General features: G+C 33.7%; 1 long non-coding RNA gene across 1 annotated transcript in view; it reads right to left on the reverse strand.

The window, feature by feature from the left end:
• Nucleotides 1–1,505: 1,505 nt before the first annotated feature.
• The window catches only part of LOC128022009 (uncharacterized), a 31,966-nt gene continuing 18,591 nt past the window's right edge, over nucleotides 1,506–14,880 (reverse strand). Inside the window, exons 2-3 of the long non-coding RNA XR_008185841.1 lie at nucleotides 3,570–3,645; nucleotides 1,506–2,082 (exon numbers count right to left, since the gene is read on the reverse strand). This is a non-coding gene — a long non-coding RNA (uncharacterized LOC128022009). The remainder of the gene's footprint in view (nucleotides 2,083–3,569; nucleotides 3,646–14,880) is intronic.

Consider the following 14,880-nt stretch of genomic DNA (forward strand, 5'->3'; position numbering starts at 1 on the left):
TCCAGTGTCCCGACCCATTACAGGGGTCAGATCAGGAGTATGTGTTTGGCTTGTCATCACTCGTGGAACACCATTCAACTCTCTTAAACAGACTAGCATGGCCGCTCGCCACTTCTATTATTCCAAAAACCAGTTTGGTTTCATTTTTTCATTTCTCTCTGGAACGTTCTAAAACACCACAATGGAAAGCAGTCATTTAAATTGTCAAGAAGCTGGAGGACAGAAAATGTACTGAGGTTTTGCAGTGCACAGGTTGCAAGCAGGGCCTGTTATCTGGGGTCAGGTTCAACTCTTAAGTTGCTTACTTCACCAGCAACGTGTGTTCACAAAGCAGCGGGAAACTGGAATACACCAGCATGCATTTGAGTACAATTTCATCCGTGGGTAAAGGTTAGTTTAAAAAATAAATGCATGTAGCATATTATCCAATTCTTTGAAAATGGTGGTGTTAGCAACGCCAAGGTTGTGCATTCAATTCACAAGGATATTGACTGTATATAATGCACTGTATTTCCCCAAAACATTGTAGGTTGCTTCAGATTAAAGCATTTGGCGAATGCATAAGTGTAAAATAATTACTTTGCATTCAACATTTACATTTTATCAGTCCTTGTTTCTCTGGGAATCAAACCCATGACTTTGTTGTTGCGTGCACCATGCTCTACTGTTTGAACTACAGTTAAGCCACAATTACATTTACAATATTTAATTTAGAAGACACGTTTCACATTTGATCAGTTCATTACCTTGGCATTGCTAGAGGCATGATCTACAGGGAAACCCAGATTACATTTATGCTATGAATGGTTTTATACAAAGCAATTTATATAGCATTCAAGGTTTGCAGTTTATCAGTTCTTGTTTCCCTGGGAATCAAACCCATGACCTTGGCGTTGCTAGTGTCATGCTGTTTGAGCTGCTGGAAAACCCCAACGACATTTACATTTTTACATTTAACAAACACTTCTGTACAAAGAAACTTACATTGCAGTTACATTTACATTTTATCAGTTCTTGTGAATCAAATGTATGACCTTAGCTTTGCTGGTGGCATTATCTACTGTTCGAGCTACACAAAAGCCCCGATTGCATTTACTTTAATGCTTTTAACGTTTTTATACAAAGCAACCACATTGCATTAAAGGTACACATTTTATCAGTTCTTGTTTCCCTGGGAATCAAACCCACGGCTTTGGCATTTCTGGTGTCATGCGTTACTTTTTAAACTGAAGGAAAGTAACTTAAAAAAAAAAAAACTTTCATTGCATTCAAGGTATGCATTTACATTTTGTCAGTTTTTGTTTCACTGGAAAATAGCACCATGCTTTACTGTTTGAGCTATAGGAAAACCCCAATTACATTTACAGTAATGCATTTAAAATATGTTTTTCAAGGTATACATCTGATCAGTTCATGCATTCCCTAGGAACTGAACCCATGAACATGAACATTGCTAGTCGCATGATCTACTGTTTGAAGTTTATTGTTAAGAAAAATAACGGCACTGCAAAAAGCCTTGTGACTGTATTAGTTAAAATAAAGTTTAATAGCATTAGAGGTTTGTTCAGTTCACTAACCCTAAATATAAACAATAATAACTGATTCTATATTTAGCAAACACAACTAAAAACTATGCTGCACCACTTCAGTAAACACATCTACTAAATACATGAAAATGAAACTGAAATCACATTCCTCGGAGGCAGTTTAAACAAAAATATCTATAATAGAAGAAAATGTCATACTGTAGAAGTACATTATAGAATATGCCTTAATCATTTTATGCAAGAGTGCAGCCTCTCAGTGAGTTTGTCATTTAATACGTCCACTATGATGGGGTTTGATCAGGTCATATTTAATCTGAGCTTTCCTCTGTGTTGATTACTCATGTCACTCTATAAGTATGTGTGTACGTTCTCACTCCTCCAGCATACATCGGCTTTCCTCTCCGCTTTCCCACCTGGCCAGACGGTTATGTGTCTCTCGTGACCCCAGACGTCCCTCTGCATCTGCTCGACGTGACACAAACAGAATATTATCCTGGAGATGTACAGCCTAGTTTCTCTCGTAGTGATGAAGGACCTGTTAGAGACCCACAACAAACAGCCTCTAATTAATAAAACACACTTCATTCCCTTTCTGCTCCAGCTCTCCATCTGATGTGAAATGCTGCTACCAAAAAGAGCTGTTCAAATTTAATTAAGGTTCTTTTGTCCGTCGGGCTTATTGTGTTTAAAGTACAACTGCTGACATTTTTCTTGTTAAAGACGGTGTTGAGTTCATAGTTTTCTCCAAACTTGGCACAGTAAGCGCTTCTCAGAAACCAGACCAACATGTTTTTGAAGTGGTTAGTGGCCTTTCCCGACTCTTGACACTGTTTGCCATTCCAAATAACATGATAGATATCTACTTTGCAGACAGAAGGTGCTTGAAACGGACTCGCTGCGTCTGAATCATGCACCAGCCGCAGATTTTCTTTCCAGATTATGAGGTGCGACAATGAGGTTGAATCCAAACCAGAGGCAAATGTGCCTTCAAAGGAAATGAGAAATAGTAACACTATAGTCACAAATTTGGAAAAAGTGCATTTTCATTGTGACTATGAAATGAATAAAAATCATTTGTAGCATTCAGAAGTTTGAATTCTCACCGGGGACGCATTTATTGATTAGAAATACAGTAAAAACTGTAAAAAAAAAAAAATTTAATAAAAGTTTTTTAATGTTTAATGTTAATATTTTTTTTTAAATGTACTTCACATGATCAAAACTTAATTTTTAGTCTTCAATGTCACACCATCCTTTAGAAATCATTCTAAAATGCTGACTTGCTGTTCAAGAAACATTTCCGATTATTATCAATGCTAAAAACAGTTCAAATTTTTGTGGAAACCGTGATACGTTTTATTTTCCCGGATTCTTTGATTCAAAAGAACAGCACGTGTTTGAAATAAAAATCTTTGCACTATCCTAAATGTATTTTCTGTCACTTTTGATTAAATAAATGCATCATTGCTGAATAAAAGTAAAAATTCTCTAAAAAAAGATCACCTCTGTTGTTTATAGGCGACTCATGCCTTATATAAAGTACTGAGACATTATGACGGTATCATAACCTGATGCCACAAATGTTTTTCATAATCAGATTGCAACACATAGTATCAGTATACTACAAAGAATACCCTTATATTGGCAAGCACCATGGTAAGTTATCTGAAGTATTTATGTTAAACTCACGACATACTGTAGCTGTATTTTCCTGTGCATATGGGGTAAAATTATATTATTTTCCTAACCTATTTAAAAAAGAATGTGCATTTCATATCTTTCTCCCATAATGAACTGAATGTGAGTTTGCAGCGTTTTGTTGATGATCTACTTCTTTTGCAATAACATGCACTGTTGAATTGTGTTCAGAAAGACCAGGAACATTAAGAAAGTCATTCTTTTGCATATTTAAACATCTGTGTTTCCTTCTAGCTCATTACTGTCGGTTTGCTTAAACTAACATCTGAACCTCAGTTAAACCTCCAGTTAAGCTGCAAACACAGGAAATGACATCAGCCTCACCTCATCACTCAGCCAATCCTCTGATCTCTCCACAAACACGATGTCTGCTCTGCTTTTCTTGACCCTGTCAGGGGAACTACAAACATTTTTGTTATTATTTCATTACATTTCATCTGCTAATATTTTTATAGAACCGATATTTGATGTTTTTTTTTTTTTTTTTTTAAACATTAATTGATTTGTTGTTGGTCTGAGCTGAGCAGGGCATGTCGTCCTGTTGTGTTAAAGGAATATTTCATCTAAAAATGAGCATTTGCAAAAAAAATTGTACCCAACCTCAGCTCATCTGAGATGTAGATGAGTTTGTTACTTCATCAGATTTGGAGAAATGTAGCATTGCATCGCTTGCTCTGTAATGATGAATGGGTGCCGTCAGAACGAGAGTCCAAACAGCTGATAAAGACATCACAGTAACCCACAAGTAAAAAAACAAATTGATGGATTTGTTTCTTACAAACACACAGCTTTTCTCTTCAAGAGACATTAACTGATGGACTGGAGTGCTGTGGATTACTTGTGGATTATTGTGATGTTTTTATCAGACTCTCATTCTGACGGCACCCATTCACTGCAAATCATCCATTGGTGAGACACTGATGCAATGCTACATTTCTCCAAATCTGATGAAGAAACAAACTCATCTGCATCTTGGATGGACTGAGGGTGGGCACATTCTCTGCTTATTTAAATTTTTGGATGAACTATTTGTTAAAGAACAGCGCAGCAGATCTTGTACAATGTGTGTGAGCGTTTGACAGCGTGCCATTCTCTTCCTTTGGAAAGTGCTGCATCTGAAATTACGTTCAATTATTAATCGCATAGACAGCAAGTAATTACTATCAGTCATGGGGTGATCCCGTTTCCAGATCGGCTTTATAATTCCTCCCATTCTTTGAATCCAAACAAACGTGGCCACACAATAACGCTCAGTCTCTGGTTTCTCAGTCACGGACCGCTCCGTCGTCTCTCGCCGGGCCGTTATGACACCAGATCCACCTTAATCTTCTCACTCCTGTCTCCGCACTTCAATAATGCATTCAGATATTATTCTCCTCCCAAAAATCTCAGCCTTTGATCTAATAGGTCTTTCAGGCCCGTGATGCAATAGAATATAATCCGACCCAAGCTTTTTGATGCTTGTCCAGATTATGTTGCTGATTTCTTTCCCGTTTCTCACTCCGTCTCCCTCGTATATATGTGATGATGATGGGCTAAATTCAGGGTCTGGGAAAGCGTTATGGCTTCGTTTTAAAGAATAATGGCTCTTGTCAAACAGGAATGTGGCCAAAAGCCCCAACGCCACTGTTCCCTTGTGGACTATTCATCTGCTTAGTTTGTTTAGTCATATCAAACTTTGTAACCTATTGACGACTGGTTATTGTCTGTTATTGTAAGAGAAATGAATAGATGTAATCAGGGCTTGTAAACCTGATGGGACTTGTTTATGTTGGTCACATTCACACACTGCAGATAAATAGACAGTATGTTATGGAAAGTAACTATTTAATTATTATGGATTCTGGTTTCTGCCACAGGCTACTAAATAAAAAAACTAATTCTTGTGATTCTGAGTTTGATATCACACAATTTAGACCGTTTTTCACATGATTCTAAAATTGTATCGCACATTTAAAAAATGTTTTCTCAAGATTCCAAATTTTGTATCGCACAGTTTAAACGTTTTTTCTCATGATTCTAAAGATTGTATCGCATAATTTTGATGTTTTTTTCTCACAATTAAAAAATTTGTATCGCACAATTAAAAATTTTTTTCTCAAGATTCTAAATTTTGTATCACACAATTTAAACGTTTATATTTTATCACAATTCTAAATTTTGTATCGCATGGTTTAAAAGTTTTGTCTCATGATTCTAAAGACTGTATTGCATAATTTTTATGTTTTTTCAAACAATGGCTTTGATAGCTGAAACATCCATTTGAACTAATAATTAAATATTTTAAAGATATTTCCCCAGTTGCTTAACTTAAAACATCTTTCCTACTACTAGTAACACTCGCTGTCTCATATGTAGCAAAGGAAAGAAAAAACAAACAAAAACAAATCTTACACACTGCTGTTTTTAGTTTTATTACAGGTATTTAATTACTTTTTTCAAATAAACATCACTGAGAAAAGTAACATAAAAAGGTAACATTATGATATGATTTGTAACTTTTATGATTAATTACTGCAATATTGTAACAACTTTTAAAATAAACATTTTGCTGTATCGCCACTTTCCTTATACATATCGATTAGTTTCAATACTGATTGATTTATCAACAACAATCTATAATCAGGACATATGAAAATATTCACCTGCATCAAAAGAGTTTTTGCATATCCCATCAGCCTCTCTGCTTTGCTGTGTTTTCATAGCTTCTCATTTACATAGTAATGATGTTTTGTGGATTTCAGATGCATTATTCACCATTTCCTAATGTTTTATTTTTCTCTGAATCTCTCTAAAGAAATGCATAAATTCTCACAGGAGAGAAAATGTTTGGTGTTTAATAAGACTGACTGCCATAAAAAGCCATAAAAACCATAATCAACCTCCTGACAGCATAATGCGTATTGGTGAAATATCTCTGGTTTTTGTAATGCAGACAGCTATAGTATCACCATAAACTCAGTTAATCCGCAGGCAGATGATTGTGCTGGTAAAGGCCCCCCTGTGTGAAACCCGTCTTAAAGAAAAGTAAACCCACTGCTGCTTTGACCTATTTCTCTCATTGTTCATATGACACTTGGGTATATATATACATATATATATACACACACATATGTATATATATATATATATATATATATATATATATACACACACATATGTATATATATATATATATATATATATATATATATATATATATATATATATATATATATATAGTTTCAGAAGTAAAAAAAATAAATAAAGCAGTAATAGTAATAATACAAACAGATTACTACATACATAATGCAAAATAAATAAAGTTATATATAATTTATAAATATATAAATATTATTTTTCAAATAATATTTTTTTAAGATTATTACTTTTTTATGGAATGATTAATTATCATTTTAATTCAAGGTAACACTTTAGTATAGGGTCCACTTCACACTAATAACTAGTTGCTTATTAGCATGCTATTATTAACACATTGGCGGTATATCAGTGCTTATAAAGTACATATAATGCATTACATCCATAATCCTACCCAATACCCTAAACTTAACAACTACCTTATAAACTATTAATAAGCAGCAGATAAGGAGTTCATTGAGGCAAAAGTCATAGTTAATGGTTAGTTAATAGTGAGAACTGGACCCTAAAATAAAGTGTGACACAAAATGATTCAAAAATCACATTTAGAGTACAGTAAAGGGCAAGATTTTACATTTCGAAAGCTGAGTCACATACTACAATCTTTCAGCTATTGCTGTTTTGCTCCAATGTCATTAATCCATCTAAAGGGATAGAGTCCCAAAGCTAAAGAGACAATGCAGACTCATAACTCATACGACACACTTGTACAGTAAAATGAGTTTTTATGAGCTGCACGCTTCTATAGGCTTCTTTAGGCTTTACAATCAGAGTCCAAATGACCGTGTGTGTTAATGTAAAACCGGCTACAGATGCACTACATAAAGCTTAATTTGTTTTGAACCGGAACAGTGTTTTAACCCTTCAGTGGCGTCTCTGCATCTGTTGTTGTGTGTCTGTATGAGAGCTTATGCTGAAAGCAGTCAGCGGCTAATGTTCGATACTGTAGATGTGAAGCTATGGCTGCATTTAAATACAGATTTTACAGCCCTGAATGTCAGATTAAGATAATCACTGTATTTATTTAAGTATAGAAATAAGCCTACTATAGATATTAGTGGGTCAGAAGAGGCTCCAAGCATCTGTCATATGATCTGATATGAGTTGCATGTGTTTTTTTTTATTCATACAGCATTATAAAAAGCATATAATATAGTATGTGTTATATTTATTTAGCTTATATATATTTATAATACATAATATCTCTCTCGTGATTGCGCCGCTGATGGCTGTGTGCTCCGCAGTTGTTTTTATGCTTTTGTTAATTTGTCCTGTCTTTAGTTATATCCATGCAATCAGTTTCAGCAGAGATTAACATGTGGGACATGCTTTTACTTCAATGAGAAGTGGTGTACAGATGTAACCGTGTTAAAGAAGATGTGCTGTCCTGATCTAGAAGTGCTCTTCATTAACTATAAGCCTTTCTATTCGCCACAGGAGTTTTGTACGGGCAGCTTTGGGGCACTGCTTGGTTTATATTATACCGACCTACAGGCAGAAACTGAAATCAGCTGAAATTGTAATAATAGACAAAGTCTTGTATAAACAGGCCAAATACACACTGGAAAAGGAGATCAGAGTAGCAAAGAGGAATTATTCTGAAAAGCTAAGGATTCAGGTTTCTTCCAGCGACTCCGCATCAGTGTGGAAAGCTCTGAAAGACATCACCAATTACAAGACTCAATCCCCAGCACTGTGGAGATTTAAAAAAAAAAAAATTGAATTAGTTTTAGTCAGCTGGCCCTCATCTTCACACAGATCTTCAACAGATCACTAGAGCTGTGCGAAGTCCCTCCATGCTTCAAACACTCCACCATCACAAAGAAACTCAAAATTACAGGACTAAGTGACTACAGGCCTGTGGCTCTAACGTCTGTGCTCAAGAAGTAATTCGAAAAACTGATGCTGACCCACCTGAAGGACATACCTGGATCCTCTTCAGTTTGCCTCCAGAGCAAACAGGTCTGTGGACAATGCAGTAAATATTGGACTGCATTATGTTTTGCATCATCTAGACTCATCACCAGAGACTTATGTGAGGATGCTGTTTGTAGAATTCAGCTCAGTTTTTAACACTATAATTCCAAACCTCCTCCTGCCCAAACTAACTCAGCTCTCCGTGCCCACCTGCATCTGTCAGTGGATCAACAGCTTCCTGACAGACAGGCAGCAGCTAGTAAAACTGGGACAGTTTTCATCCAGTGCCCCAATGATCAGCACTGGCGCCCCCCAGGGCTATGTCTTCTCACCACTGCTCTTCTCCCTGTACACGAACAACTGCACATCTAAACACCCCTCTGTCAAGCTCACAGAAACAGTTTCTTCCCTCTGTCAATAAATCTCATGAACACTTGATAATAACTGTGGAACACTCAATGCCAAGTATACACTTATATACTTATCTAACACACATAGTTTACATTTCGAATTTGCACATAATATACCTGTACATAAAAAACTGCCTATTGATATACCTGTACATACAACTGTCAATCTTTATATTGTTATTCTCTATTTACTTGTTCTATTTTTATTCTTTTTATCTGTGTTTTTGTCCTGTCACTCTTATTCTGTTGCACTGCGGAAGCTTCTGTCACGAAAACAAATTCCTTGTATGTGTAAACATGTCTAGGAATGAAGCTCATTCTGATTCTGATAACATTCTGAAACAACATTCAAAATCATTTTCACCTATTTAATAGGGACAAAAGTATGCATTTTAACATTTGAATGATAGACTACACTTGTCAAATAGAGTACTATTTTATTTTAATACACCAAAAACACAGAGTTTAATGAAAATATGAAAATGTGTTTCATCTCTAGTATAGAATATTAAAAATGAACTTCATACCTCAAATACAGCGTTGTCATCACTAAACTACCGAAGGCATTTATAAAGGGCATAATTCAGAATCCAAAGTCATGCAGTTTTTAAAGAATTCTTCATTTTTTTCTTTGTGTTATGATTACTGATTCACTTTTTTCCTCATTTTGGGGCTGTGCAGACAGAACAAGGAAATAATGTATGAATGGAGGGCTTGAAAGCAAGTGTTGGAAGATGCTTTTCTACTGATCAGTGATCAGGATTCACTTGTCAACATCACATAATATTAAGAAATAAATTATTAAATATAATAATATTTAAAAAATATTTGATTACTAATAATATAATAAAAATACTGCAATTATTTTATATAATTTAAAAATACATTATAATTATAAATAATAAATAATTTACAATTATAATTATTAAGCTATTTTACTACTATTAAAAATAATTATAATATATATTTATTGATACTGGGTTTATAACATTGTTAAATACATTTAAAATAATGTTTTATATACTTTGATTATTATTGCTTAACTATTTTACTACTATTTAAAAAAATATATAAAAATGTACATATATATATATTAAAAAAAAAATATATATATATATATATATATATATATATACACACAATAACTTTAAAAAAAGACATTAAACATTTTAATTTATTTATTACCATTTTAATTATTTTCTAAAAGTTCAAAAGCATTACTAAATAGCACTGTGTGCAATTTATCATGCCTCCTAATGTATTAATGGCCGTTGGTGACCCATTAACAGGAAGCATTATATAAAAACATACTGTATCGCAATGCATGTTTGCAGTTAAAAAAAAACAAGCTCTCTTGCTTCTTTGGCAGGTGAATCATGATACACTTTCACAAACTTTCATTTTCATATATGCGAGCTGAACTCGTGCATCTATTAATGTACTGATTGATGAGAGTGCAAGCATAAAATACATCAGCGGTGCCAAGATTCATCTGCCGTTTGACAGAGAAGTAAGAATGTGTGTTATTTGAATTTTGCTCATTTGCGTTTCATGTTTCAAGTCGGTTGGTAACATCCATGTTGATGCAGGAAAGAGGAAGTTCAGAGCAGGCTAAATGAGATTCCCATAAACAGCTCTGGTTTTAATTAAATAAATCTTCGCTGGCGTTCTGACAGAAGCTTCACATCTACTGGAAAGCCTCCACCAGCATCTTCCTTTTACTCTATTAACATTCCTGATGAAAGTTTGATGTAGTACAGAGGCACAAATGATCCTCGTGGCCAACTCTCATTGCATTCTGTCCCCTTGCATCCCGGCCGTCTCATTCAATTAGGATTTTACACAAAAAGAGAAGCCAGATATTCTCTCAAAGGCTAAAAAACAATTTGCTTCTTGCAAAATGGAAGCATGAGCCAATTTTGATTTGATATTCACCATCAGTGACCTCCTAGTTTCAGCCAATGTATTATTCCCTCAGCAACTCATGCGAATTACACACAAAACTGGACAATTCTTCCTGGTTTTACTCAACTTCTGTAGGTAAAGACACACAGGTTTAGTTCATCAGCCTGGAAACACTGAAAACATTTGGTGCACAAACTATTTTCCGTCAGAAATTGTTAATAAATTTTACAAATAATTTCAATTACTTTTTTTCTGTAAAATTATATGCAGCCGTGTTACTTATTTTACTATTATTGAGATAATATTTTTATAAAAAATTTAGTTTGTGTTATTTTTGTACGTCTAATTTCAAGTTTAATTAAAATATGTAATATTTTTTATACATTTTTTTATTGTCCCTTTTCATTTTTAGTATTTTTTAGTTTTTTTATTATTATTATTTATATATTTTTTAATATGTCTATTTTCTTATTATTACAATTTAATTTTTAGTTATTTAAAAATTTTTATTTAAACAAAAAAATGTTGGCTTGGCAACTAGCTGAAATAAAAATAGCTATTATTATAGTTTTCAAATCAAAGTGTAGATATTTTAGATTCATTTGAATTTTGTTGTGTTTGAGTTATTTTTAGTAGTTTTTTAAATGTCTATATAGATTTATACATTTTGATTTCAGATTTAGTTTTAGTACATCAAATTAATTAAAGTTAGAACATATGCCTTGGCAACTAGCTGAATATGTCTTTTTTATTTATATATTATATATATTAACATAATGAGAAATGTTGCTCTGGCAATGACAACATTCAACAGTGGCATAAGAAACAACATGTTACACTGTTTTACTGACTGAAAAATAAATAAAAAAATAATAAAAAAATATCTTGAGATTACTATTACTACTAGATTGCTAAATAATTGCTAAATTTTAAATGAATATTATTTATTACTTCATATAATTAAACTATAATACAATGATATTTTTTCATAAACATTTACAGTATGTATACTAAAATATTCTATATTTAAACATGCACTTTGTGAATGTGAAGGTAATCTGATCAGCTGTATGAATAAAACCAATTAGTTTCTCTCTGAACTGAAGAACTTGTGAATAATTTGAAAATATTCCTGAATGTTCAGGAGTAAATGATTCGTTTGCTCTAGAGACGAAGAGAAACGCTGTTTAAGAGCATCCCTGTCTGTTCAGCTATAATGAGTTTAGCTCAGTATAAAACTGACCTCATGCTCTTTATTCATCTAAAGTAGTGAGTCAGATCTATAACTAATAGCTTGTTATGTGAAAGCACTTTCTCTTTTGGAGTTCTAAGAGCATTTGATATGAGGGATGATTAAAAATGCATAACGTAGTGCTGGTCAGTTATCAGACTGCATAAAACAGAGAACATCGAATGCATCAAAAATTAGTTTCATCCATTCACGTTAATAAAAATTCAGTTCTGTTTTGTGTGTGTATGTGTGTGTTTTATGACTAATTTAAGATTTTACTGAATCTCATTTTGTGTTCAGCTCTTCTTGACTCTGAGAGAATTTTATCCCCTCAGAAACAGATCATTTTTGTACTTTTTTTTCTTGCAATTCTGAGTTTAAATCAGTTCTGACTGCGAGATATAAACTCAGACTTCTGACTTTTCTCACAATTCTGGGTTTAAATCTTACAATTTTGAGTTTATATCTCAATTCTGAATTTTGATTTGATAATTCTGAGTTTATGTCTCAATTCTGAGTTTTTATCTGATAATTCTTAGTTTATATCTTGATAATGAGTTTATATCTCAATTCCCAGTTTATATCTCAATTCTGAGTTTGTCATAATTCTGAGTTTATGTCATAATTCTAAATGTATCTCTTAATTCTGAGTTTATATCTCAATTCTGAGTTTGTCATAATTCTGAGTTTATAATTCTAAGTTTATCTCTTAATTCTAAGTTTATCTCTTAATTCTGAGTTTATCTCTTAATTCTGGGTTTATCTCTCAATTCTAAATTTATATATAAATTCTGAGTTTCTCATAATTCTGAGTTTATATCTCACAATTCAGTTTTTATCTAAATTCTGAGCTTATATCTTACAATTCTAAGTTTAAATTGCAATTCTGAATGAATATTCATACTTGTGAGAAAAACCTTTTTTATTTTTTATTCAATGGTGAAAATGGAGTTCCATAGTTCCCACTCAAAAATACCCAGCCTACAAAAATTGCTTATAAATTTTGTGTTATGCTAAATTATCAACAAATATTGGATTCAACTTTTTGTTAACTTGTTTTCGATCCGTTAGCACAGGCTTTGTATTTATTTCTGGAACTGACTGGTCACTCAATGATCTGAGCTCATGCACCTTATGTTTGTGTGAACATTGCTAAGATGAGCTGCGGTCACACTTTATTTTAGGGTCCAATTCTCACTATTAACTAACCATTAACTATGATTTTGCATCAGTTAACTCCTTATTTGCTGCTTATTAATAGTTTATAAGGTAGTTGTTAAGTTTAGGGTATTGGGTAGGATTATGGATGTCATGCATTATATGCACTTTATAAGCACTGATATACAGCCAATTTGTTAATAATAGACATGCTAGTGTGAATTGGACCCTATACTAAAGTGTTACCTGAGCTGCAAATAATCCTCAAAAACTGAGATGCATAAGTTCATTTCAATGAGGCCTACGATCAATCAGCTCCAAATAAAGATATACAAAACCTGTGCCAGTTGAAAGAAAACAAGATTTGCTGATATTATAGCATAATAATTACAAGACGTCTTTAAACGGCCAATCATTTCAGCCTAAGATCACATTATTAGGTCATATTTTCATCACAGCACAACGGTTAATCAATGCAATGATGTGTGTTTGGGAATGTATTATTTGAATCTCTCACATTCAGTCAAATTATTGTTATGTATTCTTAAAGTCAGTTGTCAAAAGTCTTGTTTGCCCTGCATGAGAAACTCATTTAACATGTTAGTATATTAGTTGGACTTGACGCAGCTCTTGGTTGCATGTCACCAGCTCTGATATCAAAAGGTTTTGTCAATAAACACTTGTGCTAATAGCACCTTTGCCGTCAGTAGTCGGGTTTCAAATGTTTTCAGATCGGCGGGTGTGGCTTTCTATTGGCTGGTCATCGTGGCGACAGTGAGGCGGTGATGCTGAAGGCTTTATTATGAGGCAACGCATGAGCATAAGGAGCTCAGACAGAGAAGCTCGAGTCCATCATGTTTAACAGCAGCATTCTGCTCTCATAACGGCGTCAGAATGTCAGTCCTTCACAGCTTCTTAGGAAAATCACGCAAAGCACTCGAGTTGAGCGGCAGAAAACATTTGCATGAAATTTTGAAGTAGTAATTTACCCTAATAACCTTTGCTTTATTTACTTAACTTTAAAAAAATCACATATTAAGATATACTTAAGCCCTATGTAAATTGATCAAGCAACCACCCTTACAGAAAACACCATAGTCTTCCATGCATAGACTTAAAAGTATACTTTTGAAAAATCGTTTTTATATTTCAAAGATATTTCAAATCTATAATAAATTTGAAATCAATTACAAATAAGATGCATTTTTTATTTTCTAAACATTGCATTTAATTTCACACATAAGTGTAGTTTTTTAAAAGTATATTATTTGTATAATAAATGCACTTAATAAAAGTAGTGCACTTCTGTTTCACAAAGGCGCTGATAGCAAACTTTCTCTCCACTTTTCTGTTCTCGCACACTTTAAATGAGACGGGCATTATACGGTCACTGTGACTTCAGATCGCATTAGTGATGCGCGGTGTGACCGGACTCCTTGTTAATTTCGGCCACTGAGGCATTTCAGCCAGCTGTCAGGACAAGAGCGAGCGCCATGATCCCGACTCTCTGAGGGAAGCTTCTGATTGGCTGGAGATGAAGAGCAGAAATGCTCCATCACCCCTCTTAAGGGCTCCGGTGTGGCCACATCACACACAAAACCTCCTGCTGTCCAGCATTTATAGTGTGATTTATCATCACACACCGACCACTGAATGGATGTTAGTGTAGGAACTGAAAGAGCTCGTCTAATTTAGCAGAAACCTTCACTGTAAAGTGTTTGCATGGTGATTTATCAATATAGGGTGAATTGAAGTAAACTTATTCAGTTTACCTGAACTCACTCCACATGTAAAATGCACAGCGGCCTCCAAAATTATAAAAAAAGACATTGAGTTAAACGGATTTGGACACTTAAATCAACATGAAATTTTAAAG

The sequence above is a fragment of the Carassius gibelio genome, chromosome A11 (genome assembly GCF_023724105.1).
Source record: "Carassius gibelio isolate Cgi1373 ecotype wild population from Czech Republic chromosome A11, carGib1.2-hapl.c, whole genome shotgun sequence".
NCBI lineage: Eukaryota > Metazoa > Chordata > Actinopteri > Cypriniformes > Cyprinidae > Carassius > Carassius gibelio.